Source organism: Cyprinodon tularosa, unplaced genomic scaffold (genome assembly GCF_016077235.1).
Source record: "Cyprinodon tularosa strain WSP-4 unplaced genomic scaffold, ASM1607723v1 ctg676, whole genome shotgun sequence".
NCBI lineage: Eukaryota > Metazoa > Chordata > Actinopteri > Cyprinodontiformes > Cyprinodontidae > Cyprinodon > Cyprinodon tularosa.
Genome location: NW_024039425.1, coordinates 106325 through 123018, shown reverse-complemented (window position 1 = coordinate 123018; position 16694 = coordinate 106325). Strand labels below are relative to the sequence as shown.

At 37.4% G+C, this 16694-nt stretch overlaps 1 protein-coding gene across 2 annotated transcripts in view; it reads left to right on the top strand.

Annotated features, from left to right (window-relative positions):
- The first annotated feature begins 1677 nt into the window (after positions 1-1677).
- LOC119771504 overlaps positions 1678-16694 on the top strand; it is a 43508-nt gene continuing 28491 nt past the window's right edge. For both annotated transcript variants that reach the window (XM_038267537.1, XM_038267536.1), the window contains exon 1: positions 1678-1931. The gene's annotated coding sequence lies outside the window, so the exon portion shown is untranslated. The remainder of the gene's footprint in view (positions 1932-16694) is intronic.

Genomic DNA, 16694 nt, shown 5'->3' with positions numbered 1-16694 from the left:
TTTCGTCTCGTAGCTCTTGGTGAGTATGTACTGTAGGATAATTTGCTGTTGGAATGTGATTCTCTGCAATAGATTTTGTCTTAGCATTGCCCTACCCCCGTCTTATCAAAACAACCTCCTTTATTCTCTGGGAGGGAAAAGTATCTCCATAGCATGATGCTACTTTTTACATAGGGTATAAGAAAACTCTGAAAGCAATGGGCTGGAAAAAATGTTACTTTGAATATAAGAGTAAAAATTACTACTACATTTTTCAACACGCATTCTTTTACCCCCACTTCACAGTTATGTGCTACTTTGTGTTGCTCAGTCACATGCAGTCCCAAAGATATTGAAAGGTGGTGGATGTAATGTGATAAGAAAAGTGCTTTTAAAGTGTATTGTTTATACTTAATCTAATACTACATGTAAATATTAGTTTTTTCAGTTATTATTGCTTTTACTCTTGTTGTTGCCTATATATAATTGTTAACAGGTCCTCTACTGTTCTTTATTCAACATTAAACATGTGCTGGACCTTGACTGATTTCTTTCCTCTTGCAAAGTCTGTTCTATTTTGTCCTAATCTGGAGGAAACATATTGGTGCGAGCAACCTAAATCTGTTTTACAATAGTGAGTCAGAGTCCTGTCAAGATTAAAAAAAGTCTAAAATAAGCTTTACTCTGATACTGCCAGTGGAAACAAAAGACACAAAGGGTAAGCAGGAGTAAAGGGACTCCATTAGCTTCAGTACAGTCGCTGATGACTGATATGATAGCAAGCCTATTCAAACTGCAAATTTTACACATGATTGAGACTCTATTGGATGTAATGAACTGGCTTTCCTGAATATTGCACTTGAGTGATTGTGTGACCACCAGCACAATGGCCGCTATTATAGCTTCGGACCTTCAAGCCCTCTTTTATTGTACCAGGTCCACTGTGTTATTACTGCAGAACTTAGAGTGAACCTGCGGCTTCGGTTTCTTGCTGTTTCGGATGTGACCATTCTCTCCGCTGGGAGCAATTCGTGGAGTGTTAATTGAGCACCACAATCACTCAGCAGATTTATGGAAAGTCAGAAGGGTCACAGGAGATTTTCAGAGGAGGCTGTCCAGGGAGCAAGGCTAGCCTCAGAGCTGCAGTGGGGGAATTTCTGGCCCTTGAAAGCATACTGCTGGCACACAAACTCCCTGTGTTCCTTCAATAACCCCAAAGGATGTCTGTATTTTATAGATAAATTATCCCTAAATTGTTCATATGGGAAAATCATAAAATTTTGTGGGTGACTTTGTGTGGGGTGTTCTGTTTTACTGTATTTACACTTTCATGGCATAAAATATATCGGGGGGGAAAAAATATTTTGCACTCCATACTGCATTATCTTCAAATAAATCTGTGACCCAGTTTGCCTGTGTTGGTCATCCACTCATACAGATGCATGCCATTCATTGGACGATAACTGGAAGAACAGACAGACAAGGCGTGGCCAGTGGGGCCCATCTGGCCTTCAATAATCAGCTTTAGACAACAGAGCTATACAGATGAAGATACAAGAGGGTGTGCATAAACAAAAGTTCAACTGTTGGAAACAGCATTTCACATTATACCTTCATTTTTAACCCGTGCCAATTCTTTGTGCAAACATTAATCTGGTACTTCTGAGATGACTAATAGAATAAGTGATGAGACAATAAAAGGATTTTCTGCAGTTCTTATCATTTAATGTGTCAGTATGTCAGAATATAAATTTGAATATATGTGTGTGTGTGGCTGTGCAGCTGGACACGCTTAATGCTTTTTAATCCCTTTCCGGTAGCTTGCATATCTTGTCATGCCAGCACTCTATCAACTGGGATTCACTTGTGTTCAAACAGAACAAGTGCATCTGGCAATATCCTCCACATATTCTTAAGGCATACAACTGCAAGAATAGCATTGTTTCACTAAGGTAAGAAAAACTTTCCCTTTGCTTTTATTAACACTCAAATGGACAAATCTGTAATATTTGCAGTTGATAAATGTGTAAAATTGGAGTTTGCTTGCACTGTAAAAGAAAATACATTTTGGGGATTGGGGATTTTTCTGCAACGAAGCAGTTACCCATTGTGTAAAATAATGTATGACTTTAAAGAAAGGGCCATGTTTTATATTGTATGTTTAGTAAAACAACAGTACGTGAATAAAGCCTTCCATTCTATTCCAAAAATCAGGTTTTTAAATCCATACATTCTCTCATTAGGACTTCTTAACAGATCATAACTGCACCTTGATGTCTGCATACAAGTTCCCACCTCTTGATCTGTCCTCTACAAGCCCAACTTTAACCATAAATGGTCAATGCAAAGAACCCCTTGGACGTTAATCTAGATTTGAATTAGTCATCTGACCAGTTTTATTTCATTATTAAAAGTAATAGCAGAGAAAAGGATGAAAAGACAATTTAACCAAGGCAGATGGGTTGATAAATGAAGAGGAGAGTCAAAAAAAATGACTGTTCGGTACCCACAGATGCTTTGTTTGAAAGATTTTGTGTGCAATATATTCACAATCTGATGTTAGTAGTGGTCATAATAACAATACCATCAAGGACAGTGGGTAATATAATAATATTAACACCTGTTGGGAAACATGCACTGGTGAGAGCCAAATGCCAGAAACCATTGAATGCTTAACAACTGTAATTGGGAAAGAAAATAAAATAAAACAAAGAAAATCAAAATTTGGCTGACCAGAGCTTCTTGATATCTAGAAGAACCAATACGGGTGTTGTAGTTACATCAGCTAATTATATTTTGATGTTTCCTATTCTTTATGCAGCAATGTTACTACAACGTGTAGCTGAAACACAGAATTTTTTCAATACTTAAATAAATAATTCATATGTCATAAATCCTATAAATGTCCCTTTAAAGCTATTACAGTATGGTTTCTTATACTAAAAGAAAACAACTTCAGTTTGACTAGGTTTATAGTTAATACTGTGCTTTGTACAAGCTCTCTCTCAGATGCAATTTAAGAAGTCCACATCTAATTCATCCTCTCTGGTAATCTGTTGCCATAGTTACAGTAAAACTTATCTTTTTAATGGATGACTAGTCATTTGTGATGACCAGGAATCTTCAAACTACCAAGAATCTTTACAATGTTTGGAGACACATATCAAACACCCAACAAAGTGTTAGTTTCTTATATGTGCCTGGCCCAACCCAATTAAAAGGACTCATTAACTTTCAAATATGTTTATCAATGTTTATATATATATTAGTGCTGTCAATCGATTAAATTTTTTTAATCGCGATTAATCGCATCAATGCCTGAGTTAACTCGCGATTAATCGCATTTTAATCGCAAATTTTTTTTCTGATTGAAAATCCTTTAAATACTCTCGATGACATACAAAAAATACATACAGGCTAGGTTTGTGCCAATGTTCTTTTTTTTAAATGAGAACAGGTCACAGATACTGATTATGCCATAGAAACATATGGCAAGAAGATGGCATGTAGCAAAAAATAACAAATATGTAGCCAAAAAAAAGGCCCTGAAAACAGGCTGATGTAAAAGACAGTCTTTACAGTTAATACAGTCTTTTGAACAAAGACAAGCATTTTACCCTACTGCTATAAAATGTAGTACAGTTAACATTAGATGTTAATTAACCAAGATAATAATGAACAATTTTCAATCAATACATCAAAATCAATAGACCGACATCACTAGATGGAGGTAGTCTATGAAAGTTACTTTTCAGCCTCTTAACAAAAATGAGAACACACACACACCCACCCACCCACACACAGACACACCCACCCACACACACACACGATACCGACCTGTGACAGCAAGAGTGTCGTAGCAGAGTCCATTTCACCTCAGTAATCTGTTTTCTCAGCGTATTTGAGGTTGCTACTAGTTACCAGACACTCAACTTGTTTGTTGGTGGTGGGGCTTAAAGAAAAGGCACTAGCGCTACCCCAGTGTATGAGCGTCTTTTTTCCTTGAGGAGCTCCGCTCTCGAAGCCTATGAGAAATGCATAGACTGGGGGAAAATAGCCCCGCCTCCCCGCAGGCTGCAGCGGGATGTACTTGGAAAATTGTACCATAAAACCACATAGCGTTAATCTCACGTTAAAAAAATTATCGCCGTTAAAATGGCCTCGCGTTAACGCGATAATAACGCGATAATTTTGACAGCACTAATATATATATATATATATATATATATATATATATATATATATATATATATATATATATATATATATATATGTATATATATATATCATAATTGTTCCCCATATTTGTTTCTAATATTTGACACTAGGTTTTCGCTTTGCCTTGTTTGCCTTCTAAATATTAACCACGCTGTTCTGAACTTTAAGACTTTAAAAATTCAATTCCCAAAGAAAAAAATGTGAATCTATACAATATATATACAATTATTTAATATTTGCATCAATGCATTTGCTTTCAAAGGACTTCTTAGTGTCATGAAAACAAAACAAAGAAACAAAGCAACCCCTTTTCTAAAGAGGGTGGGAGGCAGTACACATCTTATGATGGGTTACAAACACTGGTATAATTTGGACTTGAATGGATTGTTTTTTGTGGTCAAACTGGTTAGAAAAATGCTCGTGCAATAATGCAATGCAATTGAGAATAATTGCCTTGGGCCTGCCAGAATTTTGTGTTGTGATTATGTGATAAGCTTTTGAAGAAAAGTATAAATGTCTTAGAATGCGAGTTGCCCATGCATGATGATTTATGAGTGCCTTGCGTCTTTGTTTTGATTCATGGAGCCTGCGTGGTGCATGGAGTCTAAATATCATGCTTGCTTACACAGAAAACTAATGGATTTGTATTAAATTGCTAAATAATGTGGAGCTGTGAATAGGCTACGAGAGACCTTTATGATCCATTAACCGGCAGGCGCGGTTTACCCCTGGCTGTGTGTGCCAGCTGGCAGAAACTGAGAAGCTTGTATCATAAGCAGCCGTTGCCAATGATAGCTTTACTGTGGTTTGCACAGTTTCTCCCTAATCTCTCAAGCTGATTAGATACATACTGTTTTCTCATTAGGCAAGACTCCTCATGGTCCCGTCTTGTGGAAATGTATGATGGAATGAAGGTAAACACTGTGCATGTAACATGTTTAACTTGATGTCTACAGACAGTTAGGGAATGGAGACAAGTCTGTGGAGTGGTTTGAATTTGGGTGGAGACGTTTGCATTTACAGTAGAACTACAGACAAATATGCGAGGACCCCACCCTAGGCTCGAGATCAACTCTTCTGTCATCAGTGTCTTTATCATCCAGACAGAGATTGATGCTATAGGATCAGATTCCTTGGGATTTATATCACACAACAAAGTTCCACATGAAAAAAAAAGACAAGAAAAATAGAGGTTCTATCATGTTTTAGTGTTTCTGCTTTTACTTGGGAAGTTGGCATCAATCTACAGTTTACAAACACAAATAAGGTCCTGATTTTCCAGATCGTGTTATAAGCATCAGTGAGTCAGCAATTCCTTTCAAAACACAGCTTGTGGAAAACTTGCTTTAAATTTCATATTTGATGCATCTTAAATCTTTCTACGGTACTTTTTTCTTTTCTATTTTGGACAGTCTTATAGTTTGTTATAGCACTTCTAGCAAAAGTTATTGTTTAAACAACTTCAAATTCGCTCCAGTTCTGTCCAGAAACACCCCAGCAGCAGTGAATGGCAGCGGCTGAAAATCTCACTTTTTTTCTTTTGTTCTAGTAGTTTTCTGTCACTGGTCCATAGTGCACTTGACCATGGATCGCAAGCTGTCTCTTGTACTACAGCCCTGACTCAAAAGTTTCTTTTTTCCACACATTATCATTCTGTATCTTACTCTTAAGGCTTTGGATACCCATTAAGAAGTGTCCAAACTGGGGAAGCAGTCCCAAATAAAGGATGCTACAAGTTTAGAATGGTAGTGGTTGATGTTGATGGATACTAGAGTGAAAAAAACAAAACAGAAAAAATGTTTCAGAAAAATATTTGTTAATAATTAAAAGTAGACATGGGAGCACCCTTGTATTAAACTTAATAAAGTAAAAAGCATCTGGATGTTTAATATCCTTATCAAGTAATATGAAGAGTTTTTGTATTGTAAATTATATGAAAAACAATATTAATAAAGTGAGTTTTGGAAAGGAATAAAATTTGCTGTAATGTAAGGAATTTGTTTTAATTGCAACAGAAAAACATAATCTGAAAAGCAAGTATGTCCCTACATGTACAACCTTATTCTCATAGCCCTCCTTATTTTACGATCACAATCATCTACCAAGAAAGACACTCATGACCTTCAAGCCACATTTAATTTATGACTCTATCGTCTAATGGATGGAGGGGGATTCCTTGCAGAATGTGATGGAAGTTTTCAAAACAGTTAGAGGGAATGCTGGTGGATCTACTGTACAGGTAATCTGGGTAAGATGAGATATCGATAGGCAAATCAGACTCTTCCTCCATCTCCTCTTAAATGTGGCACTTTCACTGGGTCAGATAACACACAAGATATGAGGAGCTGAGGAGGACCAGGGGGTTGTGGTGGGCATGAGACCAACAACAATAGTTCAAAGCCTCTTTGTATTTTAGGTTGCATTTGATCCATTGTTCCCTTTGGTCTTTGGAGACCACCACCAACATGGCATCAACTTACTCAGGTTTGCAGGGTTTTGTATGACTAAGATGCCTCAAAAGATTAGGTTCAGGTGAAACCTGGGGTTAAAAGCGAGTGGGAGGATCAGGAATCTCACCATTGTTTTGGGCTGTTTCTGTGAGAACAGAGAACACTTAGATAAGAATGTACTTGTTTAAATGCTAAATACTGGGCTTTATCTACATTGGAGGTTGTAATTATCCACATTAAAGAAGTAAACAGGGTAACCGGATAATAAGAAATCTGTAATGAAGATATTAAGACAGATAAGCACTGATTATTTATTTGCAAATCCCATGTGGAGGATTACACCAACAGCTTGTTTTATTTTCCCACCAGAAAATCAGTAGTTGTTAGTCTGTACCTCTTACGCAGGAAAAAATAATGGGAGGAAGATCATCAGAGGTATGTGAATAAAAACCCAAGAGAGAAACATGTTAGAGGGAAACCACAATGAAATAAAATGTTGAGGATGCTAATTTAACAATGTGATGATTTATTGTCAGTAACAACATTTTTTACTGAGACTTTTCCAAATGCTCTGCTTCCTGGAAGATATTGCATTTGGTCACTTTTCCATAAACGTTTTTCTACAGTTTCAGTTATACTGGGAGCAAATTAGTAAAAAGCTAAAACACTATGTGGCTTTGGTAATTTCTGTAATAACATTTATTATCCAGTAGCAATTTAACTAGCAATTGACAAGGCCAATGACTTGCAATAGTGTTGATATGCATTTCCAACTATTATAAAATGAAAACTAAAAGCTTTAATTTGTTTTGTTAAAATTTTATTTGATAGACCAAAATGAAGGAAGATGATGCAAAAAATCAGACAAGCAAAAATAGCCTGGTACATTTCCCTCACATACCTTTACTTTGGTAACAACATTCTAGTGTAACTAATGTCCTTTAAAATTAGTCATTTTTTAATAGAAAAAAGGGAAGAGCTGTTCTGTGAAGAGCTCAGAAGTTTGTCAGAGAGCATCAATGAACAATCAAAAAGCACAGCATAGGCCAGGGAATGCAGCAGACAGGTGAGGAATAGTTCCTGTTTCTCCCGAGAGAGGAAAACAAATCAGAGTATAAATGAAGCGAAACAATCCTGCAGGATAACACCCTGAACTAGCCAAAGCTACATTTGATTGGTTCAGATATACGTATTAGTATTCATTGATTAAAGTACTAAAGCCAAATTCCAGAACTATGACCACTTTTTTAAAATGGTATTAGTTTTAAATGTATTTCCATGCACTCTCCCCATTTAGTTTAACAAAGCTTGAGCTAATCTGCAAAAAAGAATGGGGATAAACTGAGTCTCTAGATATGAAGCATGATATAATATACTAATAAGGACTTGCAGGTGCTGTTCTTCAAAAGAGTGCACTATAAAGTATTTACTCACAGGGCCAAAATTCAAGTTTTATAAAAAAGGAAATAATAATAAAAATTCAAAAGCTTTGTGTTGCTTTGTATTATATTATACACTTTACAGAGGTGATCTTTGAATCTCAATCAAAGTACATTAATGTTTGCAGTTGTTATATGACAAAATACAAGTAAGAAAATATTTTCTCATTTTGACAACTCATTTTCTGTTGTTGGTCTAATGCTTGACTAGGTTTATTTTTTCAAAGCAAAGCTTCTCTATATATCACCACTAGCATTACTTGTAGTTCAGTCCAGAGGCATATGAGCTATAGTCCGGTGAATGAATGGACGGGGCAGAGATGTTATCTGGCCTGAGGGAGGATGTTTACGGAGTGGGTGTGGAAGGGCTGTGCAACTTCAGTGTGCTAATGCAGCTAACAGCCAGGAAAACAGAATGTTGACTCTGCAGATTTAAACCTGCTACTGGTGGCTGTGGGGCTAAACACTGACCCTATGGACCAATAAAGAAAATCACCTCAGGCACGAGCCATCGGGGTCAGAGGTAACTGCATGGCTGGGAAAAACACAGACCATGGCTTTCAATCACTACTCTTCCTAATTGAAATGACAGTTGAAGACCAGTGGGGGTAACAGTGTTTATTTACGTCTTTGTTACATGGTGAGCAAGCACAAAGATATGCCTGGCCTTGCCAGGGATGACATCGCTGCTGTATGCTGTCTGGCTCTGGGATCTCTGCCCCAGTACAATAAGGGCTTCCTGTCTGCCATCAGAATTTGCAGCTTTCCACCCAGGCCTTGGATAAGGCGAGGGGGCTGGTGGGGACATGGTTTACTGAGAGACTATGAGTCCTAAACAGTCAGATAACATGGACCGATTACCCTTCTTCTAACCTCCAAACTAAATCTTTGTCTGTTGAACTGTCTGCTAGAGATGTAGAGGCTGTGTTTATGTTATTCCTCAGGCTTAACAAATCTAATTATAATGACCCAGATTTAGAATTCCTGTAAACTCTATTTTTTTGTTTTTCTAAAAAAATAGTAAATGCTAGAAATCCTATTGTGTTTAATAGAAGTAAGCAGGCAAAAAGGATGTGTTTTATTTGTATACAACATCCAATTAAGTTTCTCTGTTGACCTCAGGGTTACAAAACACAGCATTGGATATAAGGAAAAGAGTGTCCAAACCTGACATGAATGGACACAACTGAGTTCATGCAGTAGCTAGGCCTGCTAGCCCAAGTAAGCAGTACACAATCAGAACAATAAAGAGAGGAAAAAGGTGTTGATTCTGAGCTTAAAGTTTACCATCAAAGTAAATTCAACATATTTTACTTTATATTCATCATGAGTTGAGTCAGTGTAAAATGTCTGTTGATTTCTGCAGATCATGTTAAATCTATATCCACTAATTGCAACCTATCCTCCTGTATGTGTGGCCAGAATAATAAGCTTTGGCTAAAACATTTTTGTCAGTGTCAGAGCCAGATTAATGAGAGCAACAGTTTGACTGCTGGTTCAGTCTGATTTTATATTAGTGTATTAAGTAAGTTAAAAAATTAAATCCTTATGAATAAAACAGGTACTGCATTGTTTTGAGAAAAGTGAGAGCTGGATAACCACTGATTCGCTTAATGAAATAAATAAGGCCATTGTGGTGACCAATACTTGTGCATCCTAGAGTGACAATGCTGTTCAAAACCAGACCAGAAATGAAAACATGTAAACTGAATCCTGGCTTTATTTGAAAGTTTTAGGTTCCAGCTTTTGCCAATGTTGGTCATACGCCAATGTGGTAAATTATGGGCAGACTAACTGAGCAACTTCAAATCCCTCTTGTGCCGGGCTTTTTGGTCTTAACACTTCTCCTGTCAGGCAGCTCCACTGGATATATGTCTACACTTTAATGATCTTAGATTTGGCCTGTAGAAATTGCTATTGCTAGATTTGTTTTTGGGGTATTTTTTTTATTAAGCTGTAATGCTCAATACTTTAATACAGACATTCCTTTTTATGTTTTTTTAAATATGCTTTAAATGACATATCTGACCTTATTTCAACTATTGTGAGCTATAGGCATGATAATATTTAAAAAGGACTCCTAGCCTGGGATTTTTCTACTGTATATGGATTATGCATGTTCTCATCTTGCATTGCATAAGTTCTCTCTGGGTACATGACCATCAAATTCATTGATGTCTCTAAACTGCCCTTGTATGTGTTCATGCCTAGCTGTACATCTGTGTTAACGTGCAAAGAACTTGCGATCTATATAGATCTTTCAGCAAAGAATGTTGTAGATAGGCACCAGCACCCTGTGACCTGGACAGATGACTTCTAGATAGATGGATGGACAGAGTTTTTAGAAACAGTTATACACTCCCCAGCCACTTTATAAGGTACACCTGTCCAACTGCTAGTTAATGCAAATTTATAATCAGCTAATCACATGGCAGCAACTCAATGCATTTAGGCATATAGACATAGTCAAGAAGATCTACAGCAGTTCAAACCAAAAAACAGAAAGGGAAGAAAGGTGATTTAGGTGACTTTGAATAAGGCATGGTTATTGTTGTCAGATGGGCTGGTCTAAGTTTTTCAGAAACTGCTGATCTAGTAGGATATTTACACATGGCCAGGATTTGGAACAGGTACACAGAAGAGCATTTCTGAACACACTACATGTCAAACGTTGAGGCAAATGGGCTACGGCAGCAGACGACCACACCAGGTACCACTTTCATCAGTCAAGAGCAGGAAACTTTGGAAAACTGAAGCTCAGCCAGCAAAACCTGACAATAGAAGATTGGGAAAAAAAATTGCCTGGTCTGATGAGTCTCGAATTCTGTTGATCCATCTTACCTTGTAACAACAGTTGGTACTATAGTAGCAGTGTAATGGTGTAGGGGATGTTTTCTTGGCATATTATGGGACCCTTATTAAAATTTGAGCTTCGTGTCAACATCATAGCCTATTGTTGCTGACCATGTCATCCATGTACCCATCTTCTGATGAATGCTTCCAACAAGTTAGCGAGCCATGTCATAAAGCATGACTCTTGTCAAACTGGCTTCTTCAACATGACAGCAATTTCACGGTCCTCACATATCCACCACTGGCACCAGATATATATAAGAGAGCACCTTAGAATGCTGTGGGATTCGCATCATGGATGTGCAGCAGACAATCTGCAGTATCTGCGTGATGCTATGATGTCAATATGGCCCAAAAACTCTGAGAAACATTTTTATTACTGTGTTGAACCTATGCCACAAAGGATTAAGGCAGTCCTGAAGACAAAAGAGGATCCAACCTGGTACTAGCAAGGTGTTCCTAATAAAGTGGTTGGTAAGTGTATAAGCCCTTTATGTAGAAATACAGAAGAAATTCAAGAGTTTCTGAAATGATTTAAAGGAACTTGCAATTTACAAAAAGCTTCAAATCAGATACCACTTTCAATGTCGTGTTATCTTGTATTCGGAAGATAACATTGCTCATGTTGTATATGATATATGACGGGGCTTACACTCCATTGGCTTGACATGTAACTATAGAAAATAAAACTTGCATTTGTCCAAAACTGACATAACTTTTTGTCCCCACAAAAAAAAAAAAAAAACACAGGCACAATAGAAATGCATTGAATTCACTGCTGGTGTAAACACTGATGCAGTGATCTGAAGAAGTGGGGGAAGAAAATAGGTTCTCCTGTTTCATTGAGGTCAAAGTTAGAGTGCGACCCTGAGCAACCAGAGTCTTAGAGCAGCCTAATGCTGTCTAGCATGACTAGACATTTTGCATTAATGGCCTCCTGAAAGGATCTTCAGTAGAGAAGGAAAGCAATGCAAATACCCCCCCTCTAACAATCAAGCAGCATGAAGGGGGGGTTAGTGGAAGCAAAACAATAGCATGTGCTTTATGGCTTACACATTGTTCAGACATTAAAACACAAAGTGTATCACAGGATCCATAACAGATTCCCCGAATAGTTTATGAACAGGTTGTCTGACTTATAAAAGTATCCTGGATGAGCTAAGATTTGTTTATGACTAAATCGACTATCTCATGAACTTCACCTACAGTAGTATGCCATTTTATAAGCAGCATGACAGAATGACATTTCTACAAATAGGACATCATAAATCCCAAACAGGAAAAGTATGTGGTGTGAAGTAAACTCTCATCATGGCAGTTAGATACACCAGCTAGGTATCTTATTAAAAGGGTTGTTAAAACCAAAATAGCTAGCTATTCAGGTGTCTTTTTCTTATTCAACTATAAAATGGTTGGATTTTTATTGCTATATGAAATATGTACTTAAAAAGTTTATAGCCAAGAATACCCAGCATATGATTGTAATGGGTCTTCAGTCATTTATGTTTGATGTCAGAAGTGCAATAATCACAGAAGCCAACCAATGAGTTATGTTCCTGAAAATTTAAGAGACATCAGAACCTTCTTTCAATAAAAGATAGTGTGTTTAGTGTGTGACATATATTTTCTAAACATGCTGACTTATTTGAAATTACACAATACAATTACCTAAGGTGCCTAACTAAACTAAGTAAGTACTTTTTCAACAATACCAGTATGAGCACCAAATATTTACTAGGCAAAATTCAAACAGATTGAGGTAACATTTTATCATGATGGCCATGAAGTAGAATAAAGATACATAAATAAGAAATTAAGCTGTTTTGTAGCTGTTGTCTGTGACCAAAGGCCACAATTCCCAGATATTTACTTGTAGAAAAAAAAATTGTCACAAACCCTTGGAATATGTTTTATATGAATAATTAAGGTTAATAATTTAGTGTTTTAATTACTGCTATTATTTAACTGTTGTCACTTTATACCAGTGTTGCCTTGTCTGTATATACTTAATGTATATTTTTTATATATTTTTAAATATTTTGTATACTTTGTATTCTTCTTTTTTTCCTACTGCACTGTTGATGCAACGCTGCAATTTCCCCACTGTGGGACAAATAAAGGATTATCTTATCTTATCTTATCTTATCTTATCTTATCTTATCTTATCTTATCTTATCTTATCTTATCTTATCTTATCTTATCTTATCTTATCTTATCTTATCTTAATGGGCCCTGTGGAAAGTACTCCATGAAAAAGACCCCAACGTGAAATAGTAAAACATGCATGGATAAATTGAATCACTAGTGTATATAGTTGACAGGGACATTGATAGGCAAACTTGAGAGACAGAAACTTTTTTTTTACCCTGCTGCAAGAATAGTTAAATGCAGAAAAAAACTGTTGGGTGGATTTTATACATGACTTTACTACATTATTGAACACTTACTCTTTTCTAAATTATATCTGTTTTCAATTCATCAGTGACACATTTAATAAATGACAAAGGTTTTGTCAATTTCTTGAATTTTGGCCTCTTTGGCTTTCCATACATATTTAACACCCAGTAGAATTTTCATTTTAAACATTTCCCAAAGAAGAGATATTCATTGGCATTGCTAATATACCTTTTATTGTTTAAGTGTAAGGATTGTCTTTTTATTGTGTGCATCTTATATATGGTGATTAATTAAATGGCTTTTGTATTCTTTACACACCTATTTTTTCTGTGATCTTCTCTTGTGACATCTGCCCTAACCCTTCAGATAAATATGTACCATATAATCACCTGCCACATTAAATTAAAACCTTCACCATCGCTTTTATTAGGGCCATGAAAGGACAGCATGCCCAAAGTGGGCCATGCAGATCAGACTTTAGTAGTGTCCCTTCAAAAGGCCTTTTACACAATGGTGGATGCTAAATATCTTTAGGTTAGTTTACTGGAAATAGGTCAATGTAGACAGCTGTAGGTTATGTGTCCCAGGCCTGGCCTGTGGTCCACCATACTTCTCGCCATATTTAACACCCTTTGTGCCATCCTCTCGGTGCTAATCTTCCCTTTCACCAAGTGTTAACTTTAATTTGCACTGATGTCTAAGAGGGCCCAGGAATCGTTAGAGAACCTCAAAGGGGCTACAACTGGACAAGTTGCTTTTGTCTTCCGTCAGCCTCTTTTTAAACAGCCATGACAGCAGATTTGAAATGCCTGTCTGATGAGGCTCAGTTGCTCTAGCTTTACATATTATAGTACAATACTTCTAGGTCTGGGAATGTGAAAAACATCTTATCATAAGGGAAAAATCAGCAATAATACAGATTAGATTCCTAAACAGTTTTATAGAATGCAGCTTGTTTCTATCAGTAATACATTGTGGTTATCCTTGGTGGCTCTAAAATGACAGATAAATTCTAATTTGATTTAACTTAGCTGGCTTTACACTGGTTCCAGGAAGAACATGAGTGAAGAGAGATAACTGTATCACTTCAGAGAGTTTGTCTTGAACACATTGTGGTGTTCCCATGGGAAAAGCACAGAGACAACAGTTTTTGTTGAGCTCTCCAGTGGTGCTCATAACGCCATTAATTGTGCGCAGAAAGAGTTAGCCACAGAGAGCTCTAGAGAAAACCACAGTTGGTAAGGAAGCTTTGTAGAAACTTTAGTCTCAAATCGGAATTGCTGAGTCTAAAATTGTAGGATTTTTTTCTAAAAATATTCACACTGGCAACAGAAGTAGTACATTTTTCTTAGGTATTTGATATCTTTTCAACTGGATTAGGTCAAGACACTGGATTGGCAGCTTAAACACTTGAATCTGCATTAATCTAAACCATTCCACTTGAGTACTAGCTGCTTGTTTGGGGTTGTTGTTGTGCTAGATGGTAAAATTAGTTTTCAAAGTTTTCCTTTACATTAAACTGTACCACCCACCTACCCTTTCCCTACTACCACAGAAAGCATCGCAAAGGCATGATGCACCATCATCTTTTAGCATGGATATTGTTGAACATACTGTACAGTTAAAAATTATTCAGTGGGTAAGACTATCTTTTCCCGGCACTGACGTTAACATTGATTTCACCCAATAATTTCCCCAAAACAGAAAGAAGTAAACAACATAATTTTTTCTCTTTACATTCTATGTCAATAGATAACCTTAATACTTAGGGGAGAAACGTTCTTGCCAATCAAATTTAAAATGATATGGAAAACAAGGGACAAGTGTGAGCAGGGCAGAGTCTGGTGGGCATAGAGAGTCATTTCCTTCTATCAAATTAAACTTCCCATTCTATTAAGGAAATGCTAAGATTCCAGCAAGCCAATCAGCCAATCTATGACAAATGGTTTTGGTAAGCTTTCGTGCCACACTGGGCGTGGGAACAGCACAGATTCTCCAAAAAAAGAAAAAAAAAACTAAGAGCCAGTAAATTATTTCCCTCCTGCTTCAAAGACTTTAAGAAGAAGAAAAAAGTTTGTGTTTATGTTCCTTATTGTCTTTGAGCTCCCTCGGTCTCAAATGGTCTCTACTGAGCTTGTGTATGTGTAAACAATATTTGGCAGAAACTGCTGTCTACCCAGAGAGGAAAAACACAAAAGGATGCCATCTTTCATTCTCATAGATAAATAAACCTCTTCAAGGGTCATTTAAATTGGGGGGATGGGGGCATTACGCTCTCTCTTTTTTTTTTTTTTTTTGAGGCAGCGTTTTGATCAAAGGTTATTTCCTTTCCTCTACCCCCACCTCTGCCACCCTCCCAGCCTCCTTCACCCAACACTCCCCCCTGAGCAACGTCTGCCTTGCCGCTACTAATCATTGGTGGTCCCCTGACTGCCAACAGTAATTGATTAGAGAGAGAGGGGGGGGGGGGGCAACTAGCTGTTGAGGGGGGGGTGGGAGGTATGGAGGGGAAAGTTCAACCCAAAAGTTCCAGAGGTCAGTGGCCTTTTCTTCTCCCCCTGAACTCCTTTTCTCAGGCTATTAGGTATCAGCCAAGTATTTGGCACACTTTCTAAGAGTTTTGGAACACAAACAGGAAGGTCCATGGAAGCGAAAAATGGATGCAACCCCTTTAGGGAAATGATGGAAACATTTGATTCATGATGTGTTGATTCAAGAAGTCAACAGCGTTGGTTAAAGATGCTTATTTTTGTTGCCCCCCCCACCTCGTTATTTGAGTGCCACCATGTTGTTTGATCCCTAGTGGGTGCTAGACATCCTTGACAATATAAAGTGTCCAGTAAATGTTTTTCTGAAGCAGTAACTCCCTCCAGCCCTCTCCCTCTAATTTCACAGGAAGAGGTGACATTCCTTTCCCCTGGAAAGTGACTCATACTCCTGTCTTGTTTAGAAAATGCAATTATAGGCTGGTTAAAACATTCTCCTCTTCTATGAAATCAGAAAAAAAAAATGTTTTTGTCTGACGGGGTGTGCTTGCCTGTGTGAGTTCTCCGTATGACCAAACAGGGTCATGTTCACCACAGAACCCACTGCTGCTGAGTACAGACACAGTCTTGATGCATGTGGAAATATGACTGTCACAGGAAATGTTCAACATGCTTTGCCGTACTGCAGCTGAGAGAGAGGGAGGTGAGGGTGTTGCAGAAATGGAACCTTCTCAGAGTAGGGGGGCTTATTGTTGATGTTGGCCGCACCACCCTCTCTGGGCTGTCCAGAGTTTACTGTTCTCCGCTTGTGAGACCATTATAAACACAACTGAGCATGCTCAGATACACTGAGACCTATGCCTGGACATGTA